The 22,916-nt window shown below is 35.7% G+C and overlaps 1 protein-coding gene and 1 long non-coding RNA gene across 14 annotated transcripts in view; one reads left to right on the forward strand and one right to left on the reverse strand.

Moving 5' to 3' along the window:
* The window catches only part of LOC127863181 (uncharacterized), a 397,789-nt gene that overhangs the window by 115,416 nt on the left and 259,457 nt on the right, over positions 1–22,916 (reverse strand). For 4 of the 10 annotated variants that reach the window (XR_008040956.1, XM_052402581.1, XM_052402582.1 and 1 more), the window contains 3 exons: positions 22,252–22,365; positions 20,842–21,053; positions 17,085–20,282 (listed from right to left, as the gene is read on the reverse strand). The exons of 3 other annotated variants lie outside the window; for them this stretch is intronic. The gene's annotated coding sequence lies outside the window, so the exon portion shown is untranslated. Of the gene's footprint in view, positions 1–17,084; positions 20,283–20,841; positions 21,054–22,251; positions 22,366–22,916 lie in introns of those variants that run through there. 3 more of the 10 variants (XR_008040954.1, XR_008040953.1, XR_008040955.1) reach the window with 1 other exon arrangement.
* Positions 1,857–7,752, forward strand: LOC127863186 (uncharacterized). Of its 4 annotated transcripts, XR_008040967.1 has the most exons (5): positions 1,858–2,766; positions 3,029–3,150; positions 4,173–4,299; positions 6,018–6,220; positions 7,139–7,752. It is a non-coding gene; the product is annotated as an uncharacterized LOC127863186 (long non-coding RNA). The 4 variants fall into 4 exon arrangements; XR_008040968.1 differs by having other exon boundaries at positions 1,857–3,150; positions 4,173–4,292; XR_008040966.1 differs by having other exon boundaries at positions 1,858–3,150; positions 6,021–6,220.

Genomic DNA, 22,916 nt, shown 5'->3' on the forward strand with positions numbered 1-22,916 from the left:
TTTATTTTCGTGTTAGATTGGTAGACGATTTCCCGCAAAAGGTTATAAACCTAACCTCCTTTTGAAGAACGTTGCTTACATCTTTAACAAGTAATAATATTTAAGTCGAGACGGCAAGTTGGGTCGGTCTCAACTGAAATGAGATTTGAAGGGATCTTTTCACAGATTTTGGCATGTATTAAAGTTCACCATTAAATGCTTTATATTGATCAATTTAAACATTGGATCTAAAAAGCTGCAATAAAAAACTAGAATAATAATAAAAAAAGAAACCCTCAACAGGGCTCGAACCACTGACACCAGGAGTAAAAGTCTAAGGCTTAGACCACTCGGTCATCCGTGCTCATAAAATGAATGATGTATTTTATACTTCATATAGCAATCCTCGTAGTGTCACACAATATAACGACAACAACAGAACTATCCGAATTAGTAAATCGTTTCGCGTTGCAACGCTTTATTATTTTCAGGTTTGTAAATCGTCAAAAGATGCAAATATTGGATTTTTAGAGCATGTTAAATGTTCAGTATTACCGTTTCCTCACAAATATCATAACTACAACGAACATTTGCGTATCTGAAACCATTTTTTGTAATTTGTCAAATTACCAAAACGTGAAAAGGTCCCTTAATATTATAATACATGTATAGGTATGTTTAATTAAATGGTGACTGCAAAATTGCGAACCATCTGTTCTTTTTTCTGGGTAGGTTTTATTACGCCACATTTGTCGTGTATTTACATCGTCGATACTCACGTTCGGTGATACCTGCTATTCATCTTGAAATCGGTGTATGTTGAATTTTGCCTCGCTCTGGAAAAAAGGTCTTGATTCAAGTGCGTAAAGCGACGTCCCAGATTAGCCTGTGCAGCCGGTCTGTGATTAGCCTGTGCGGGATTATCTAGAACGAAACTGTACGCACATGCATTAAGCCCCGTTTACCCATAGCGCGGCGCAATTCTAATGGCCGTTTTCAAAAAAGTTGGGGACGTGCGGAATACGCAACATACCGATTTAATGCAACGGCATTATGAGGTAAGTCTACAAAGGATATATGCTACAAGCACACAACTATACCAAATCCAGATTTATTTTCCGATTTCATATGCGGTTTGTTGGCAATTTGTTCGGTTAACATTTTCTTTTTCAAAATTTATGTTTTGTGTGTTTACGATCTGATGCTTTATGTAATCGGATTCTTAGTACACACAAAAATAAAACATACAAAACTGGGACAACTGGACATAATGCACGTGCTTCCAGTATCGTCCTGTGTTAGTACGAGCAGGCTTCCGTTTAATGGAATTTTTCGTTTAAATGAAATCTCTTTTGAGCAAAAATCCAATATAGGTGGAAAATCAGAACGAGGCTCAAATATACCCTAATTGACTCTGTCTGATTAAATACATAACGGCTAATATGAGGTGCAATTTAATATTTAGCCCACAACAAAACGACACTTATGATGAATAATTTCCTAAAATAACGTACACGTGAGATATTGTTTTGATTCGTATTGAATTCCTGAAATAACATCATCATTAAGGTTGATTTGAAATGATTAAATATTTTCAAAAAATGTAACGTGCGTGTTTTGTGTAAATGTAATTTAAATGAGTTGTTAGAATAATAATTATTATTATTTTACATTGCTTAAAATTACGTTGTTATACTTTGAATTTATTTGTGTTTAGTCAATCGTCTACCTGTACGTCTACGTCTACGTCTACGCATTCGTCATCGTATGTATGAGGTAAACAACGATCATATGTGGACGAAAAGAAATCAGCACGAACAAAAATAAGGAAGCTATATTGATTTGATAAAGTGATGTATTAGAAAAGTCTAAAAGTGTACTCGAAGGTTGTTGATAGAAACATGTTGCCTTTATTGTGTGTTTTTTCGAATTGATAAATATATGACCAGCGCTCTAGGAAAACGGCGCTTAATGCATGTGCGTAAAGTGTTGTCCCAGATGAGACTGTCAGCACTGGCTTATCAGACACAACACCTTCCGCTTAAACTGGATTTTCCTCTTTAAACGAAAACTTGCATAAAAGCGGAAAGAGTCGCCCCTGATTAGCATGTAAAGATTTTATTCACATAAAAAATTCTATACTTCATTGTAAATCAAATAATAACATATGAATGTCAGAATAGATCGACATCGCAAAGTATTGTTACGTTACACAATAATATAATGTAGATACGGAACCATTTATGAAATTTGGAATGTTTACAACTAATCATTAATAAAATAAATGACTAGTAAATATATTTAGTCCAAAAGTCTTACGATCATAGTTTTTGCTTGTAAATGTAATTGTATTATCCGAAAATATGTAAACATTTTTCTATGAAATACGAGAATACAAGTTAATATATAGCCACGAATTGCTAGAATACAGGTTACATTGTTTGAATGAAGGATTATAGTATTGATGTTTACTGTTATTAAACGTGTTTACTACCAAAACTTATTAATATAATCATTTTTATATGCTAAAATTTTAACAATTATATTGGGAATATTTAAAAATGCATTAATCAGGAATCAAACTTTTTTCTGGGGAGGTAAATCAAGCGTACTGGGCGATTCCGAGCCCTGTCCGTCACTACAAATAGTTCATATTCTACACGCTGTCATTTAAACACCGAGAGGTCACTTGTTTGCTCCCCACAGAGGGAACGTTCTATCTTCATCTCCCCAAAAGACACCACGTACTGATGAAACCAGGAAACGGACTCGAGAGCGTTACGATAAGTCTGGGGCTGCTCACGCTATCAAGCTACAATAAATATGTTTGAACTAAACGCTGTCAGTAATGCAGATTGTATTGCTAGCCAAATTATCAATGAAAATGTTTAAAAATGCTTCATAATTTTATTTATTTTGATTTACTTATTATCCATATACGAAGCGATGTCCAGATTGAAATCTATTTTTATGAATATATGACTTTCTTTAATTTATAAAAAATAATGTTTTTGGTTTTCGGCTTTTAAAATGCGGTTCCGTTGCCTAGGTAATGTCAACATCCAGCCAGGCGCTCATACTTAAGAAAGGCGTACTGATGGAGGATGAAGTGCGACCGACGTCGTCGGGACAACGGTCGGGATCTCAGTGCTCTGTGCCGACAGTTGTGAGGTAATATTGAAAGTGCATCTGATGATGATGGAGATAGTAGCGATAGTGATGGTTTTGGTGGTGGTGGTGATGATGATTATTATGATGATGATAATTAAGATTATAATCGTCATTTTCATCATCATCATCATCATCATCATCATCATCATCATCATCATCATCATCATCATCATCATCATCATCATCATCGTCATCATCGTCATCATCATCATCATCATCATTATCATCATCACCATCACCATCACCATCATCATTATCATCATCATCATCGAAATACTACTTCTTCTACTACTTCTGCTACTACTACTACTACAACTACTACTTCTAAAACAACTATTATTTCTACTACCACTGAACCTGCTGATTATTTTACCACAACCACCAACAACAATAACCACCACCACCACCACTACTTCTACTACTACTACTACTACTACTACTACTACTACTACTACTACTACTACTACTACTACTACTACTACCACCACTACTACTACTACTACTACTACTACTACTACTACTACTAACCGTACAACGAAGTGTGCCCGACTCATTTGAGAATGACGTCATTTTGACGTCATGAAGTTATTATTTCAACGAAATTCTAAAGCTAACTTTTGTTCAAATGTAAACAAAATGACAAATATGAATAACATAAAAAAAGAAATTATTTTGACATCTACTGAAAGCAAATGTAATATTGGAATTATTTTTATATACATATGAAATAGAACAATACGTCCATTACGGGAGGAAATGGGAGGGAAAAGCAAGACTATGACGAGCCTCATAATGGGAAAACTGATCCGTATGTTTATGCATAAGAACCTTTCCGCTTACTGGATTTTTTGTTAAGAGGAAGTCTTTTCCGGACGAAAATTAAATGTATGCGGAGAAAGTCGTCCCTATTAGCCTGTACGGACTACACAGGCTACTCTGAAATGACATTTTTTCGCACGTGCATTTATTCCAGAACGAGGCCTAAACAATGACTTAATAATGCACAATTTCTATTCTCGAAGTGGCGTGCGCTGGGCGGGACTGGTTCCTCAACGGACGTTGATAAAGTTGACAGCCGGCCCATTTCCGGTTGATGTCGGCCCTACACCGCCGGTCTAGACAGATCGTCCATCTCTGCAAAGGTAAAAGGTCGGTAATTGAATAGAGCCCGTCTTATAGAGCATCATACGATATATATGTATGGTCGGTAATTGAATAGAGTCCGTTTTATAGAACTTCATGCGATATATATGTATGGTCGGTAATTGAATAGAGTCCGTCTTATAGAACTTCATACGATATATATGTATGGTCGGTAATTGAATAGAGTCCGTCTTGTAGAACTACATACGATATATATGTATGGTCGGTAATTGAATAGAGTCCGTCTAATAGAACTTCATACGATATATATGTATGGTCGGTAATTGAATAGAGTCCGTCTTATAGAACTTCATACGATATATCGGTAATTGAATAGAGCCCGTCTTATAGAACTTCATACGATATATATAAATGGTCGGTAAATGAATAGAGCCCGTCTTATAGAACTTCATGCGGTATATATTTTAGCAGCGCTCTGGGAAAACCGGCCTTAATGCATGACCATAAAGTGTCGTTCCATATTAGCCTGTGAAATTCCCTAGATGCTCGCTAAGTCTTGTATTTCCTTCAAACAAATCATGCCATGCAATCAGAAAGTGTCATCGAAGATAAGCCTGTGCGTACTGTACATGCTAATCTGGGACAGCCATTTTAGTTTACGCACAAACATTAATCCCAGTTTTTTCCGTTCGGGTTTCATATTAAGTTACGGTGCGATTTTGGACGGAGTACAATAACACGGTCTCGACCTTTCTAATAACTTACTTTCAATAATTGGTTTCAATTCCTGACAATAATTTACTTTTTACTTTTTTAAAGGATATTATTTTGTATTAATGTGAAATAACAGTTAGCATAAATTCAAGCCTTCACTGTAATTTTCCGGTACAAAATTTGATAAGAAATTACCACGGCAACTTTTGAAACCTTGAAATTTCTTAATTTTAATAATAAATATGCCCTCAATCATTTTGCTGGTTCGTTTAGATGGGACAAATTTTACAAGTCCGTTATGACGAATCTTTGGATTACACAAAGCTTTTGAATTAAAACACTGAATTTAGTCGTATGCCAGCTTCTCCGTTCCTCTTAAGAAATCGGTGCATGCCTTGTAATTAAGACAGCTTCGACATGTTTCTGTTCAGACATGTCACTGGTTTCGAGCATCAAATATTTCACTGGTTACGATCATGTCTCCGATCAACACATTGTCCTTCTAATAAAAACAACAGCATGCGATGACGTCATTTTGGTCCAGTATTATTTTCTTACTCTTATTTGTTTTCGTGTCAACAAGTACAACACGTACGGCTCTAGTCAACATTATTGAGATTCGTTATAGGTAATTGACTGCAAATAATATATATAACACGCTCACAATTATTAAATTTACGACAAGCTCGAAGCAGTTTTCGATCAGCAAAAAGGATATAACTGATGCGATTACTTTAATATGTCAGTATGTCGGATTTGTCTCAATTGATTGAGCGAACTATGCAAACACTAAACTGAATTACGAATAAAGGTATTTGAATTTTCTGCGCAAAAATGCAATTAATGGAGACAATAGTGACATGTTTATTATAACAAATTTCACATTGCTATCAAAATATATTTCCTATAGAAGTGCAATAAAAAGTTTTTCAAAATCACAACTCAGACATTTTCATCTTTATCGCGGTTTTCTACATTAAAGAAAAAACTTTGTTTTTGTGAAGTATCCGCTTCGACCATGCGCAGTAAGCTGACTTATCATATTTCAGCAGCCAGTCAGTCCTTTCCAATACCAGAAGTTACTCGCTCTTGGTTTCCGGCCCAGTACCCTCTTGCTGGATCCGGACTGCGTGTATGATGCCACCTGCCACCGCGCCTGTAGTACGCATGCACCGCGATCCCGGAAGGAGAGCCCACAGAAATCGGACGCACCTAGCGGGATCGCGGCACGGAGCGCTGTTGATCCTCAGATGTAAGTATCACGAGTCATAAGTATATGATTGATGTTCGCTATAAATCTTTCACACGGTATTCTTTTGGGTATTTGTTTATCGTTTGTTCGCTCTCAGGTGCCAGCCTGTATGTTTAGATTACTTTTCTATCCCTCGGGCGCTATATAGGAAATAGCACTGCACAAAAACAATCTTCCCTCTTTCCCATCCCCGATGAAATTTTACAATGCTCGTTCTGGGAATTCTAGGCTTTATGCATTCGCCTTAAGTGTCATTCCAGATTTACCTGTACAATTCGCACAGGCTAAGCAGGGAAACCGCTTTCCGCCTTACCTGGATTTTCATTAAGATGACGCGTCCTATTACACAAATTTCTTTTAAAGCGGATTGGATTTGCTAAACACAAAAACAACAACAACCGAAAAATTCTAAACCGTTATACAGGCCAATTAACATATATTCTATAAAATTTATATTTAATGAAATTTTTGCAAATAAAATTAACAATTTTATGTATACTCGTCAAACAAAATAGATGCAATTCTTAAATTAAATCAGTTCCGAATGAATAGCAAATGTATCAGACAGTAATTACCTTAAACAAGCGTTATTATATGAAAAATGGCGACCACTGTCAACGATGACGCCTTGTTATTTCAATAGTAATTAATGATAAACTCGTGTTAAAAGTCGTTTTTTTGAACATTTCGTTTTATCTGCATCGATTTTGTACTCAAAACACGAGTTTCACGTGCATGATAATGATTTGAAAGCTGAGCGCAAGAGCTAATTGTAACAATTTTTTAAACTGTCTTTACCTTTTAAAGGAAATGCATAAGATTATTTTTCACTTACAACACATGTGTTTGAAATTAACGCAGTGTTTTTTGTCACGCGTTTCCATGTAATATGTTTGCCTCATTTTGATAAATGTGGAGTGACAACATCGACCGGATCGCCCCAAGTCTGCACATGCGCAGTGACAACATTGACCGGATCGCCCCAAGTCTGCACATGCACAGTGACAACATCGACCGGATCGCCCCAAGTCTGCACATGCGCAATGACAACATCGACCGGATCGCCCCGATTCTTCACATGCGCAGTGACACACCACCCAGTCTTCCGAACGCCGCAGTTTTCAGTTTCCGGAACAACGCAAACGTGTCCCAGTCGAAGATAAAAAATGGTTAAGACTCCACTTTCACGATCGCATCTTTTAACATTATATGTCCAATTTTTGATTATGTTCTCAAACAACGTAACTTATTTAGTCCTGTAATGTTGGTGAAAAAAAAAAGAATTTAAGTTGTATCTACCAGCTACTGATGATACTTTAAGTGATGCTCGATTGGTCAATTTAGACTGCACCCGAGTATTATTCCCGCCTTAAATCCGACGTCGTAAAACGCGCTACGGAATACTAAACAAAATTAACTTTGAAGAAAAACTCAACATGTCTTTAAGGCAGGAGTATCGATAATATAGTGGCTATTTTTCAGAATATTGACATAAATATGAACATTATTAATATTAAAAATATAGCCGACAACGATCAATTTAGCGTTGGAATTCCCGTATCCGGGGTACATTTAAGTATACTTAAGCGTACCCGGGGTACAGTTAAGTAGTACCCGAGTCGACAATAACCAATCGAGCATAAGTGACACAAATCATAAAATGTATTAAAATTGCAAAGACGCACCTTTATTAAATTATATCCTTCATAACGAGTAAAATAATAATTGTATAATTATAAATTACATATGTACTAACCACGGATCGTATATTTACAGGAGTTGAATCGAGTATTTGACCCTTACTGTAGTAAATTAAATTGTATGCAAAAACTAACCATCCGATTTTATTGGTTTAAACGTTCTCTCGTTGTTTATTAATTCCTCTTTCAAAAAATATAACTTTTATTATATTTACGTTGTTATTAATGGATTTATAGCGCGTTAAACACAAAAAAATAAACATTTTATGTTTTACCCCCGCGCGTTTAACCGTGTCGTAACTTAGTCACTTGAGTGGTAGCTATCGATTAGCGCACATCGAAGCGCCGTGGTTATACATTTGGATGTACCCATATATCATTAGAGAGCCTACGTTTCGTAGCTTTCAGATATATAAATATATATATAAAGTTTTTTTCTGATTTGGGCAGCGAGTTATAACTTTAACTTTTGCAAATATCATACCGTTTTAGAATCTAGATTTACGGTTTACATGTTAGTACTTTATACCGATTTGTAGCGTTTATTAATGGAGTTCGGATTTTAAAACTACATGATGTACATCTTGATTAGAAGAAAAGAATTCTGTATACGATAGAAAAAAGGGTTTAAAAATGAAAGTAAATAAGGAATGAAGGCGTACGAAAATAGCGCGCGATCCTAACGCTCCGAACGTTTGGAGTTTTATAATCTAGGTTGACATGTTCTTACTTTATACCGATTTGTAGCGTTTATATGTGGAGTTCAGTTTTAAAAATTTCATCTTGCGTAAGAGAATAGAATTCTGTATACGATAGAAATAACTGCAATAACCACTGTTGCTGCTGCTAGTATTACTTCTAATAATAATTATGAGGAAAATTAAATAAAAAATGCATCTACTACAACACTCAGTATATCCAGAGACGTAGATAACATTATCTACGTCTCTGGTATATCCAGTAATACTACTATTACTGCGTCTACCGCTATTGCTGCTGTTGCTGCTATGACTACTACCCCTACTACAACCACTACTAATAAAATCACGAACAGGTGCATTACCTATTACAGACTCAACTCAACGTTCCGGTGCGAAGTATCCAGTTCGATCCCCTCGATATCCGGTCATCGCGACCAGGTGTCGTATACCGCTGGGTCGTCGAATTTCGTACTACAGCAGATGTGTCAAAAGCTACACAGTCGGGACTTCTGGTGGACACGTACCGGCTGGTGTTTTTCCAGCACGATGACGTCACTAGCTGCGAAACCGCGGCCTATAGAAACTACATAGAGGTTGTTAACGCACAGGCCGTGATAGCGGCGTCTGCTGATAACGCAGTGCGCGGGAAACTTAAACTATGTGACTATGTCGTTATGTTAATTAAGGTTCCTTGGGATATGTACACTAGCATGTACCAACAGTGACTCGATTAGTACACATTTAAGTGGAATACTTACATAAACGCCATTTAAATTCAAACATCCACATTCATTTATGACAAAAATACGCTTCCCTTTTGTTGTCGAAGTTTTTGTTTGTTTTGAATACTTAGGAATAGAAAATATGTATTGATAATACTAACTTTTAACATATTGAATCATTTCCCACTTCAAACACAAAGTTAAATCATGTATACATTAAACATATTTAGAACAAATATTTATCAGCTTTGTTGTCAAGCCATTTTAGTTAAAAGCCCTCCCCGTCAAACAAATTGTGTGGATAAATTTGTGGACGGACCTACGAACTGACAGACAGACATGATGATGGACAGAGGGTTAGCCTACGGTCACCTATATCAGAACACATCTCTGAACACACAGTCGTGTGTTGTTTTTTTTATCCATACAAACAAAACAATTTATTTGATTTTGTAACATTATATACAATAAACAAATATGACATGACACACATACAATATTTATACTATAAAAACAGCATGTTTAATATATCTGCAAAACAAGATTTTGGTACCAAAAATATATTTATTACTTATGATGTACCATAATGTCTTTCCTTTTGGTATACATACCAATTTTGTTTACACCCTATACAAATAACAATATATGATTTAAGAGCCCAAGAAAGTATCGCCCCTGATTAGCCTTTGCAGACTACACAGGCTAATCTGGTACTACACTTTACGCACATGCATAAAGCCCAGTTTTTCCCAGAGCCAGGCTCAAATAAACAATTCAAACTTTTTCTCAACATTGTTTCATTCATCATAAAATCTTACATGAAAACAAACACAAATAATAACAGCCATACTGATAAGGAAAGAACACTAGCTGTGGTTATTTGATACAAGTAAAACTCTTTGGTTGCTCACTTGTAAAGATTCCCACATAAAAAGAGATTGCCAATCAATATTATCCCCTACCGGTGAAACTCCACCATTGTTAGTATTTTTTATATTTGTTGCCATAGCAACCAGAATTCTCGACGTAGGAACACAATGAAATGACATGCATAGTCTCCATATAGCCATCTATCCATGTTGCAAGTTTCATGAAAAAATATGAAGAACTTTTAAAGTTATCGCAGGATTCAGAAAAGTGTGACGGACTGACAGATAAACAGACAGACAGACTGACAGATGGAGCGCAAACCATAAGTCCCCTCAAGTTTCACCAGGTGGGGGACAAAAAGCAATAGATACAAAACACTTGGAGATGTCGAGTTTTGCAATTCATTAAGAAAGCAAGTGACAGCAGTAAAGTTTTCCTCATAAATTTTTTTTAGAACCAAACACCTGTTGGGAATGATGATTTATGCAATTCATTATTAAAGTAAGTTATCGCAAATATTTTACCGAATGAGGATAGTGGGCGTTCTCTACAAATTGATACAGGAAAGTTGACTTATTTACCTAATTAAAAGAAAAAGTAAATTGATAAATATCTGATTGATCAATTAATTTAAAATAGCACACCAAGCTATAACCTAGAGAAAAATAAATGGTTGAATATAAGCATTATATAGCACAGGGCTAGAATTGTTTTTATTATGTAAAAAATACTGAATAGGGGCAAGGTTTAGCATTTGATAATATCCACTGTTATCACTCATAACAAAATAATTGTTAAAAGACAAAAAAATGTACTTGTGTTTCAATTCCTTGAAATGCTCGATTAAAATGTTACTGTGGGCATTATTTTTGGTTTACGGACATAATGAAATATCACAACAAAGCCAAACATACTATATTCTATATGAATGTTACTAGCTTGATTTGTAAATAGCAGAAACATTAAAATGTAATCAACCGTTAAGGTATAAAAACTAGCCTTGCTCTGTCAGTAAAGGCATAATGTGTGTGTAAAGCGTCGTCCCGGACTAGCCTACGCATTCCGCACAGGCTAACGAGGGACGACACTTTCCCCAAGACAGGATTTTGATAAGAGACTTCCTTAAACAATTCACATAAATGGGATTATTGGGCTACATGAAAGTGCATGAAGTGTCGGCCCAAATTAGGTGTACGGAAAAACGCTTCGCTAAAAACGGCAGGGCGGAAGAAACCCCCTTTCAAAGTTTGCATACGCGGAAGAAACACCCTCGCTAGTTTTGCATAGGCGGAAGAAACCCCCTCGCTAGTTTTGCATAGGCGGAAGAAACACCCTTCCATAGCGGAACAAACCCCCTTCCAGACGATTTAGTTACATTCAAACGCACGGTAATTGTTTACAGAAATTCACCTTCATTTTCAGAAAGTTCCCGGGAAGCATGATTGCATGATTCAATTTTTTTTTAAGACGAATGCTTCGGTTATTGAAGGAAAAAATATGTACGAAATATCTTCGTCACTATCGGCTCTGGGCGCTAATTTTGTATTTTTTGTTATTTTTATCAATCTAGTACAGTTAACGCATATAAAATGGTATAATCTCACTGAAACGAGTGCAAGACAAATTCACACGAGCATCTCATCATTAACAACTTGTGAACATACGGCCGGTACACCTCTTTACTCAGCACATAACAGTTTGGAAATAGATTTTAGCACCTTCATTTAATTATATAAAAGGTCCTCTAATATACCGGCTATTGTAGATAATGATGAGAAGTTGTGTCATGATCGGCGCCTTTGCGGCTCGTGTGAAGTTATGTACAGTTTTGTTTAATTACATTAGCATTCGGCTATAATTGTGTGATTTTAGGGAATTATTTTATCTTTGTAAATAAATGTAAATATATGCCTGTTAATCTTAAATAAATGTGTGTCTTTTTTCAACAACAAATTGTTTATTGCTTTTTAATATATGCTTGTTTGAGATCTTTGTAAATAAATGTAAATAAATGCCTGTTTTATCATGAAATGCGTGTCCTTTTTTGCAACAACAAATTTTTAATGTTTTCTAGTATATGCTTGCTTGATCTTTTTCTCAATAAAAAGGGCGCGACAATTATGCAGCATAGAAAGCGTGGGTGTATTGAGCGTTGTAACAAGCACACAACTAGTCAGGGGATTGATGCATGTTCGGAGGGAATATTTTATCAAGTCTATTAATAGTCACTTATGCCGAAATGTATTTGATACAAGAGAAACAAGAAATATCTTTAAAAAAAGATATACGGCGTTGATTGTGGTCGATGTTTATGAACGATCAAAAGTTATCTCTATGAGATAAAAAGTAGCGGATGCCTTTTTTCTGCGCAGTTGTTAGCTACATCATAAGCAAATCAATTACGGGGTGTTGCGCCAGATTTCGTGGCTTATTTTGCTTTATGTGATATTATTACTCAGATATCTATATTTACAGAATAGAAAAACACAAGAAACATGAAAATAAACGAGTGCATATAGGTCAGCCGGCAATATTCGAATCTTATTTAATTGCATAATTATAGTATAGCGAATTATTGTGGTCATGCTTAATAAACTGGTCTAAATGGATAAATATTTCTAATTAATTTTATCAAAATCGGTCCTTATCATGCAAATTTTGAAACCATATTAAAAATCGATGATTGACATACCACAATGATATCGCCGAATATCTTTATTTAGTATCTTTCTGATCAAAACAGACTTCAAGTGCACAAAGTTTACGAGACGGCGTTTATATAAAGATTTCTGCAACTGACCGCACACTGACCTTGATACCTTGCGGATTGGAATGCAATGCATTACAGTCACTACGTTATTGTCAGTAAGACACAATGATCGCAACCCCTTTTGCGAACTCCGGTGATGAACTGTATATAAACTCTGACTTTCACAAAATGACCGCGTATTGACCCGAAACATCGCGGGTTGAAATGCAATGCAAGTAAGTACTAAATATGACAACATAGCCTTTAGTTAAACGCTTTTGCGCTGGTAATTCTCTGAAAATAAAAGGTGAACGCACAAACTGTATTTATGTCGAAAATTGATTGTAAAACTGTTCTATCTATTGGGCCTTTTCATTAGAGATAAAATTGTTTCATGCAGTAAAACAGTGTTACAAAGACGCGGATATGTTTCCAATGTTCTGGTGTTATACTCAAATCAGCCAATGGAATAAATGAAGTGTATTCATTTGTACCTAGCCGCGGGAAATTTTATTTGAGTATTATTGGACACTTACAAAGGTCAAGTCAGGGTGAAAAGCTGGCTTATTCAGCTTACGCCGAAAAATGGCAAGGTTTGTGTTAAAGAAATTATTGAGAGCTTTTATCGTTAATATTTACCAGAAAGTGCTTTAAAAATGTTATGAACGGGATTATCGGGAAATGAATATAAACTTGAAAAGTAGCAAGCATGCAGTAATAGAGTCGGGTTGAAACGGATGTATTGGGGAATCGTTCGAGTCGGGATTTTACTACCTCTGCGGGAAAGACTTAACACTTAGGAAGGGGGTTTATTTCGCCTCTCTGAAAACACGAAGGGGGTTTATTCCGCCTGTCTGAAAACTCGAAGGGGGTTTGTTCCGCCTATGCAAAACTAGCGAGGGGGTTTCTTCCGCGTATGCAAAATGTGAAAGGGGGTTTCTTCCGCTATGCCGTTTTTAGGGAAGGGGGTTTCTTCCGAAGGGGGTTTATTCCGGTAATCCCCAAATTATCCTTGTCATAACAGGGATTAAACTTTCCGCTTTTATGATTTTTTTTATTTAAACACAAATCCAATCTGTGCAGAAAGCATCTTCCCTGATAAGCCTGTGCAGTCCTGGGACGACACTAAACACACAATGCATTAAGCCTGTGCAGTCCTGGGACGACACTTATCGCACCATGCATTAAGCCTGTGCAGTCCTGGGACGACACTTATCACACCATGCATTAAGCCTGTGCAGTCCTGTGACGACACCTATCGCACCATGCATTAAGCCTGCCTGGGATGACACTTATCACACCATGCATTAAGCCTGTGCAGTCCTGGGACAACACTTATCACACCATGCATTAAGCCTGTGCAGTCCTGTGACGACACCTATCGCACAATGCATTAAGCCTGTGCAGTCCTGGGACGACACCTATTGCACCATGCATAAAGCCTGTGCAGTCCTGGGACGACACCTATTGCACAATGCATTAAGCCTGTGCAGTCCTGTGACGACACCTATCGCACAATGCATTAAGCCTGTGCAGTCCTGTGACGACACCTATCGCACCATGCATTAAGCCTGTGCAGTCCTAGGACGACACTTATCACACCATGCATTAAGCCTGTGCAGTCCTGTGATGACACCTATCGCACCATGCATTAAGCCTGTGCAGTCCTGGGACGACACTAAACACACAATGCATTAAGCCTGTGCAGTCCTGGGACGACACTAAACACACAATGCGTTAAGCCTATGCAGTCCTGTGATGACACTTATCGCACCATGCATTAAGCCCGGTTTTCCCAGAGCCATGCTCAATTTAATTGATTTGTTGACACAGTAGTTTTCATTGCAACTACCCTCAGCTAATTAGCGGCTCATCTGTATACGTGTATGTTATTCAAATATTTTGTTCATATACCGGCATCTAATATTATTTTATTTACCTTAATATTTTGTTGATTAATGTGGTTTCAAATTTCTTTTTCAGGATCACTCATTTTTAAATGTGTATCTTTTAATATTCAAGATTAAGGTATTGCTAGGGATGAACATTGAACCAAATTTGATAGCCCTAGGCCCAATGGTTATGGACGATAAGATTTGTTAAGTTTTCACAAAATAGACCCAATATAAGCATATGTTTAATTTTGAGACCCCCGGGGCAGGGTCAAATTTGATCCCATGGGCATAATTTGAACAAATTTGGTAGGGACTATTAGATGTCTTTACATACCAAATTTGAGAGCCCTAAGCCAAATGGTTATGGACGAAAGATTTGAAAATTTTCACAAAATAGGCCTTATATAAGCAAATTTTCAATTTTGTGACCCCCGCGCCAGGGTCAAATTTAACCTCAGGGGCATAATTTGAACAAATTTGAAAGAGGTTCACCCCAGGAACATTCCTGAGAAATTTTATCAGAATTGGACCAATAGTTTAGGAGTAGATGTTTAAAGGAAAAGTGAACGCACGGACGCACGCATGACGGACACAGGACCATGACATAAGCCCCTCTGAGCTTTTGCCAGTGGAGCTAAAAGACAAATTTTAATTTAACAAAAACACCGACATAATCGTTATTCCTACCTGGGCTTGAACCCCTTACCTTTAGATTAAAACAGACTGTCACTGTAAGAGCTTGTTCATCCGAACTTTTACAAAAAATAAAACACTGTATTCATAACATAAAGAAACAGAAGCCCTTCAAATAATCAAAATGCTTTGCCGTGTTACTTTTTCTTGTTTTATCAATTTATTATAATTATTTCTCATACACGCATATGTTTGTTCATTATGATCATGTGTCAATTGTGTTATTTCGCTATCTGATTTACAGTGTTCTTGTAAATATGTTTCAACCTATACCACAAAGTTGTAAAAGTCCCTTTAAATACAAAATCGCTATACATGAAGTACGATGAGCCTATATTGAACATTATTAAGCCCATTATTTCACCCGGAAGTGATCATATACAAACTGCCAAAGTCAATACAGATGTTGTGTTGTAAGAAGTCAGTTCGACATATTATGCTTATCTTTCTGCAACTGGTGTCAATGTTTTGCTATCTTAAGTCTCCTCAAAGTTATATCTGACGGCTTTACGTGAGTTTATAAGATTGTGCATGTGTGTTTTGTCAATGAAAAATACAAATTGGTGCAGTCTGAAACATGGGCCATGTTCATTTTAAGTGGGTTATTAAAATGTATTAATATAATGTATTAGAATATATTTAGCTTGTGTGCTTACACTTTAAAATAAATAAGGCAGTTTATATTGATGTTATGTATTTGTAGGTAGGTTCCGGGTCATATACAAATAGCATAAAACCGTGTTAGAAAATGTATAATACAGCCTAAACAGACCTATTTGTTGAATGTTAATAATCCTTGTAATTATATATTTTTTAAAGATATTCGTAAGTTGTGATAGCTGCCCTCTTTATTTTCAAGGTTGTTAACTTATTTACTTTTACCTGTATAGCAAGTGTACTATAGACAGTATTAAAACAAATATTACGATAATAGAATTGTATAAGTATAGAATTAGGTACGTTCCTACTGATTTAACATATTCGTTTAATAACCATTATTAAGCGAGTTATTTCACCAATAGTACAATAAAAAGCATAAATTAAGCAGCATTAAGGTATTTATATACTGAAAGCTAACATCTTGGCATGACAGTGTTTTACCATACATTCCTCATTTGTTTACTGTTATATTTTACATGTACATGTAGTTACATTAATAAACTTAATAACAATGGAAATCCCACATGATTGATATAGACATGACCCAAGACCGTGTTTTAGTTTTAATTATGTTAATGGTTCAAGGTATGTCCTTGGTATTGCCCTGTGTTGTATAGGCAATTAGTCGCTTGTCTTAGGTAAGAGATAAGTGGGTGTAAGTACTGTTTTATCGGATACCGCCTCCGGAGTTTCATTATTCCTATGGAGATTTTATATTTTGTATTGTTGTCAATGATTGATATGGTAAATTATGCATGAGGTTAAAGTGTGCTGGAGGACTAACAGACGGAATGACAGTCAAAATAAAACAAAATGAGCTCCCCATGTTCAATAGAGGCAAGTTATATATAAGTGACAAGACAATCATTCGGGATTTAATTGGCAAAACACGTCGTTTATTGAGAGTTCAACATCAAACTTATATTGGGAAATACATATCATCAACATAAACATATTTAATTATTTACATACAACTTGTATACATAGAAATGTTGGACAAAAACAACATAATCAGTATAATGATGTTTGTCTTATAAAACACAATTAAATATGCAAGATTATAAACAATATAAAACTCAGTGAGCCACAACATATAAACATGTTAAAAAAAATGCAACAGATGTACGGTTACAGCTAAGATACTATTTTAATATTGAAATCCTCTTAACAGATATCTCACGATGTTGAAGCTATTTACACAATTCAGACAGGGATAAACAATCCTGAAATAATTTAGAAAGACCCTGGTCAATATGAGGTACACAATCGATTGCATGGGGCCTACAGATACTTTCCATAGAGATATTATATTTGCTTATTCAAAATGCTTATTTGGAGAAGATGAACATATAAAGACATGATTTTAAAATTGCATTTCATTCTGTATTTCAAATAAAGACAATACTTATATTGCTACAAAATACTTATATTTGTGTTTGGTAATTAACACATACAAGTTAACTAAGATTGTGTTTTTTTCTATGTAACAATTTGATCAACATTTGTCACACAATCTACACACATCAAGCTATGTTTAGCTATTCAACAACGGAACACACATGTTTCATGCATTCAATAAAAGTAAAATAATAACACCCCCAAGTTTAAGGAAATCTGGTCTGAAAACATTTGCTGAACTTAAACAGTGGGATATTTACAAACAAGAGATGTGTTCGTCAGAAACACAGTATGCCCCCTATTGCGCCGCTTTGATTTTTTTTTTACCTTTGACATTGAAGGATGACCTTGACCTTGAACGTCCACCACTCAAAATGTGCAGCTTCATGAGGACGCCGCTTTGATTTTTTTTTTACTTTTGACCTTGAAGGATGACCTTGACGGTTGGCCTTGACCTTGAACTCACACCACTCACAATGTGCAGCTTCATGAGAACGCCGCTTTGGATTATTTTTTTGACCTTTGACCTTGAAGGATGACCTTGACTGATGACCTTGACCTTGAACCACTCACAATGTGCAGCTTCATAGGAACACCACTTTGATTATTTTTTTGACCTTTGACCTTCAAGGATGACCTTTACCTTTTACCACTCAAAAGGTGTAGCTCCATGAGATACACATGGCTGCCAAATATCAAGTTGCTATCTTCAATATTGAACAAGTTATGGCCAATGTTAAAGTTTTGGACGGACGGACAGACGCCATAAATTTGACATTTGACTTTGAAGGATGACCTTGAACTTCACCTTTCACCACTCAATATGTGCAGCTTCATGAGATGCACATGCATGCCAAATATCAAGTTGCTATCTTCAATATTCAAAAAGTTATGGCCAATGTTTAAGTTTTTTTCGGACAAAAGGACAGACTGACATACTGACGGACAGTTCAACTGCTATATGCCACCCTACCAGGAGTATAAAAATGACCCTAATGAAGGCACTGCACTGACAGCAAGTGTGGGATGGTCAACGTGAAAGGTCAAATGCGCTGTTACAAAACTAAATGAAATGTAAATTTTTTTTATTCAGCGTATACACGCACATATATTTATTTAAGTGTTTATTCAAAAAAATCCTTTTAGACTTTAATGTATTTACGTGTTATGTTGAGATGTAAACACAATTATTAATTTACAAAGCAGACATCTTTATTTTTTAAGCAAATAATATTGCTCTCTATTATTACAAATAGAGACAATTGCAATTTTATACAATTGTTAGCATATGACAACACTTTCCCTTACTGTGTAATTGACTATTTTTTCTGGTACTGTGCATTATTTTAACAGTTTGATACATATATGAGCATTCACACAGGAAATGTTTTTTTTACAAAGGTTTTTACAAACTAAGGTAAACAGTTAGTTTATATTATACAAATGGCAACAATACAAGAATAATTTACATTTAAAATACAATTGTTCTACAGTTGCTTTATGTATAAATGGCAAAATATACCTACAGAATATATACAGTGATCAATAAATCTTGATTAAGTTACTCACTTATTAAAGAGGATACGCATAATAAACTATTGTGTCCAAAAACAAAGTTTAACAATTGTGAGCATACACATCTATGATCTAACAACACAAATTAACAATAATAAGTTTTGACAATTTTCATAAAACTCTTTATTTGTTTTTTTGTTTTTTATAATACTCAGTTTCATTAAAAGCTTTCCCAAACACGCAATAGTCATACTATATTAATTTTACAAACAATATCCATTGAAATCAACAAAGTGGTATTTACAGAATCAATAATTTTAGTTAGATTAAATAATTTTTCCCAGAATGCATTATTATTCCAATGAAATAGTATGCTACTAAACAAGATTCATGATCGAATACCGACCCAAATCAGCAAATTGACTAGTATTGTTTTCGGAAGGATTAAAAGACAGAAAAACCTGAAGCGTAAAAGTTATAAACCTTCGTGAACAATTCATTAAATTAGCTTATCTATATTACGGGTAAAAACAGAAAACTGAAACATATCTTATAATATGAAAATACTCCTTTTTTTCAATTTTGTCAAAGTTACCAGCATCATTTAAACAGACTTGACAATCTTAGAATATCTTTGATAAAATTGTTTTTTCCATACATTTACCATTATAAGGATCAAAATATGTAGTGAAAAATTCATTATACAGACAAAGACATTGGATATAAATGCAATATGTGTGCTTTAAAAAAAAATTAACATTCTATTTTTAACCAAAACTTTCAACATAAAGAGACTGACAGCATCATAATTCCCATGAAACATTGGTCAAATAAAAAATAAAATGTAAAATATTGTTTTTCTTTGAAAACAACTTGGCTGTTACACATACAAAATGTGGCTGTTGACATGACTTTCTGGCTTTCCACTTGAATTGTTGTGATGTGTCATTTCGAACTGAACAAGGTCATTCATTTTCACCCGTCATTAAATTCAAAGAGTCAGAGTAAGTGCTGAACAAACCAGGAGGTACGTAAAGACTAGCACATCTAAAAAAGTATTTATCTATGGACTTCTTAGGTTTGACTGGGGTCAATATGGTAACAACTGCTGCAACAGGCTGTGTTTGTGATTGGATGGTTTGATTTCGTCAAACGGCATCTGAAAAAGAAACACTTGTTACTGTAAACGCCAGTATTTCATTTTATTTTTGATACCGATGAAAAAAAACAAGAACAAGCACATGACTTGGTATTTCAAGGTTTTATAACTAATCTGATTTGAATCCATAGAGGAAATGAAGGTCCTGAGACTATTTATAAAATAATAATTGATAATACATATTTATATTGAAGTATGACCATTTTATTACCAAACAATTTGGATTAGGATTTGATGAAGATACATTTTGCCATTGGACTCAAATATCTTTTGAGAAGTAGTAAAAAGGGTTTGCCACCATGCACCCACATTTTACTTTAGTCTCAAAATTCCACTTATGTAAAAGAAAAAGAACCAAAATACAAAAGAAGGCAAGTTCACAGTTTTGCAAATATCTTTGTTTTAATCAAACTAGAAGCAATACTTTTTGAGTTTAGACTTGACATACAAATTCAACAACTGGATGCACGTATGGACGGACACAGGTAAATCTACATGAATCTACACATCTGTGGACTTGGGGGCATGCTAAAAACATTCACACGACTTGAATACTCACCTGAGGTTCGCTCTGCATGATCTTTGCAGACCGAGGGTCCTGCACCATGGATATACCAGAATCTTGAGATGATGACTGCCACTGGTTCATGTGCTGTTATGATGTTTAAAGACGGAGGGTTCCACACCATAGAGATGCCAGTAACTCGATATGATGACTGTTGCTGGTGCAAATGCTTCAAGAACAAGCTCAACGCTTTGATATCCGGGATTCTGCAATTAAGTATGTCATGTGTCAATTAAGACAACTATTTTTAAGAATTTACTAGCATTTCATAAAAATTATCAAGTATCAAAATGCGGGTTCAACCCTGGCAACACAATACTCTCTCAAGAAGATATTAACTTTAAAAAAACTTGAGCTTTGACACAGACGTGACGAACTCCCCCACCTGAAGAGCGGATGAAAATAACTTGAAATAGGGAACACCATGCTGAATGTGTAAAACGCACCCATGACCCCGTGACCTAGTTTTTCGCACGGCATGGCCCATGTTCGAACATGACCTAAAGATCATCTAAATAAAACTTCTGCCCAAGTTTTTTGAAGAGGGGATGATAAGTGCTTGAAATGGAGAGCAGAGACCAAACTGAAAGTGTAAAACGCATTAAGTGACCCCATGACCTAGTTTTTGGACCAGCATGGTCCATGTTCGATCATGGCCTAGAGATTATCTATATAAAAAGCCTGACCAAGTGTGGTGAAGAGCGGATGATAAGTAATCGAAATAGAGAGCGGACACCAAACTGAATGTGTAAAACGCACTAAGTGACCCCGTGACCTTGTTTTTTGCCTTCATGGCCCATGTTCAAACTTGGCCTAGAGATCATCTAGATACAACTTTTGACCAAGTTTGGTGAAGATTGGATGACAACAACTTGTATTAGAGAGCGGACACTTAATACGGACAGACCGACAAACAGACCGACAAGTACACTCCTGTATACCCCCCTAAACTAAAAGGTACGAACAGCACTGATCCCTCTTTGTAATTCAATGTTAGTTTAAGAACCATATTTACAGTTCATATGGAACATGATTTTGTAAAGAGTGAAAGAGTCAGATATGTTGGTACCTGCTGAGAAATTGTTTGCTGTTGTTGTTGTTGTGGTTTTGAGTTTAATATAACTCTAGATGTTAAATTTTAAATGCAAATTTGAGGGTTTAGCTTTGAACTTGTGCACTGTCTTCACATTTCTTTATAAGATAAAGTAGTTTGTGGCTGAACCCTTAAACTTAGATTAGATAAACTGGTCAATTTATTGAAGAGCAGAAACCCCAGTTTGTAGTGGGTTATACCTATTGGGTATTTGTGAAAGCTTTATTGCATCAAAAGGTTCAGGCTATTACGACTGGGTCTCCTGAATGCTTTGCCACAGTGGCCAGTTTTGCAATTGCAAGGTGACTTACCTATTGATATGCAGAGTTTGATAATGTGAACATCCGCTCACTGGGCTTGAACTTGTGAGTATAAAGCCTTTGTGAACAGATAGAGAAACCTTAGGGCATCCAAGGAATGTGTCCCTGTAAACAAAATAATTTAATTGCATTCTGAAATGGCATCAGTTATATAAGAAGTAAATCAATGTCGTTTGAGTGATAACAATATTTAAGAAATAAAGTATGTTTGAAGGATCTTGATACAAATGGGCTTTAAACTAAACACTTGATACAAACATAGCCTTCTATATATTGTACACTTGATACAAACATTTTGTGTCCCTCTGGAACTAATATTTATTATTATAATAAGTTATGTGCAACACTAGAAAGGTGGGACGGACATAAGGATGAAAGTAAGGACGGGTAGAATTGCAGACAAGTACACATGTGTACGCCTCCCCCCACTGAGCCCTTTCAAGGCAATACAAATGGCGGCTATTATAACTAGAAATGGCGCGGCAGAGGCCGACGCGTATCCCCACGCCGCATGTTTGACCCAAGGGCGCCCCAGGGTTGATCATGGGGCCATGCATAGTTGAGATTGACTGTATTGTCATAAGAGAAGTTCAGTATCAATTAGAAGTGAATGGGTGTAAAAATAAAGAAGTTATAGTAAAAGGCAATTTTGGGAG

The sequence above is a fragment of the Dreissena polymorpha genome, unplaced genomic scaffold (assembly GCF_020536995.1).
Source record: "Dreissena polymorpha isolate Duluth1 unplaced genomic scaffold, UMN_Dpol_1.0 chrUn002, whole genome shotgun sequence".
Classification (NCBI taxonomy): domain Eukaryota; kingdom Metazoa; phylum Mollusca; class Bivalvia; order Myida; family Dreissenidae; genus Dreissena; species Dreissena polymorpha.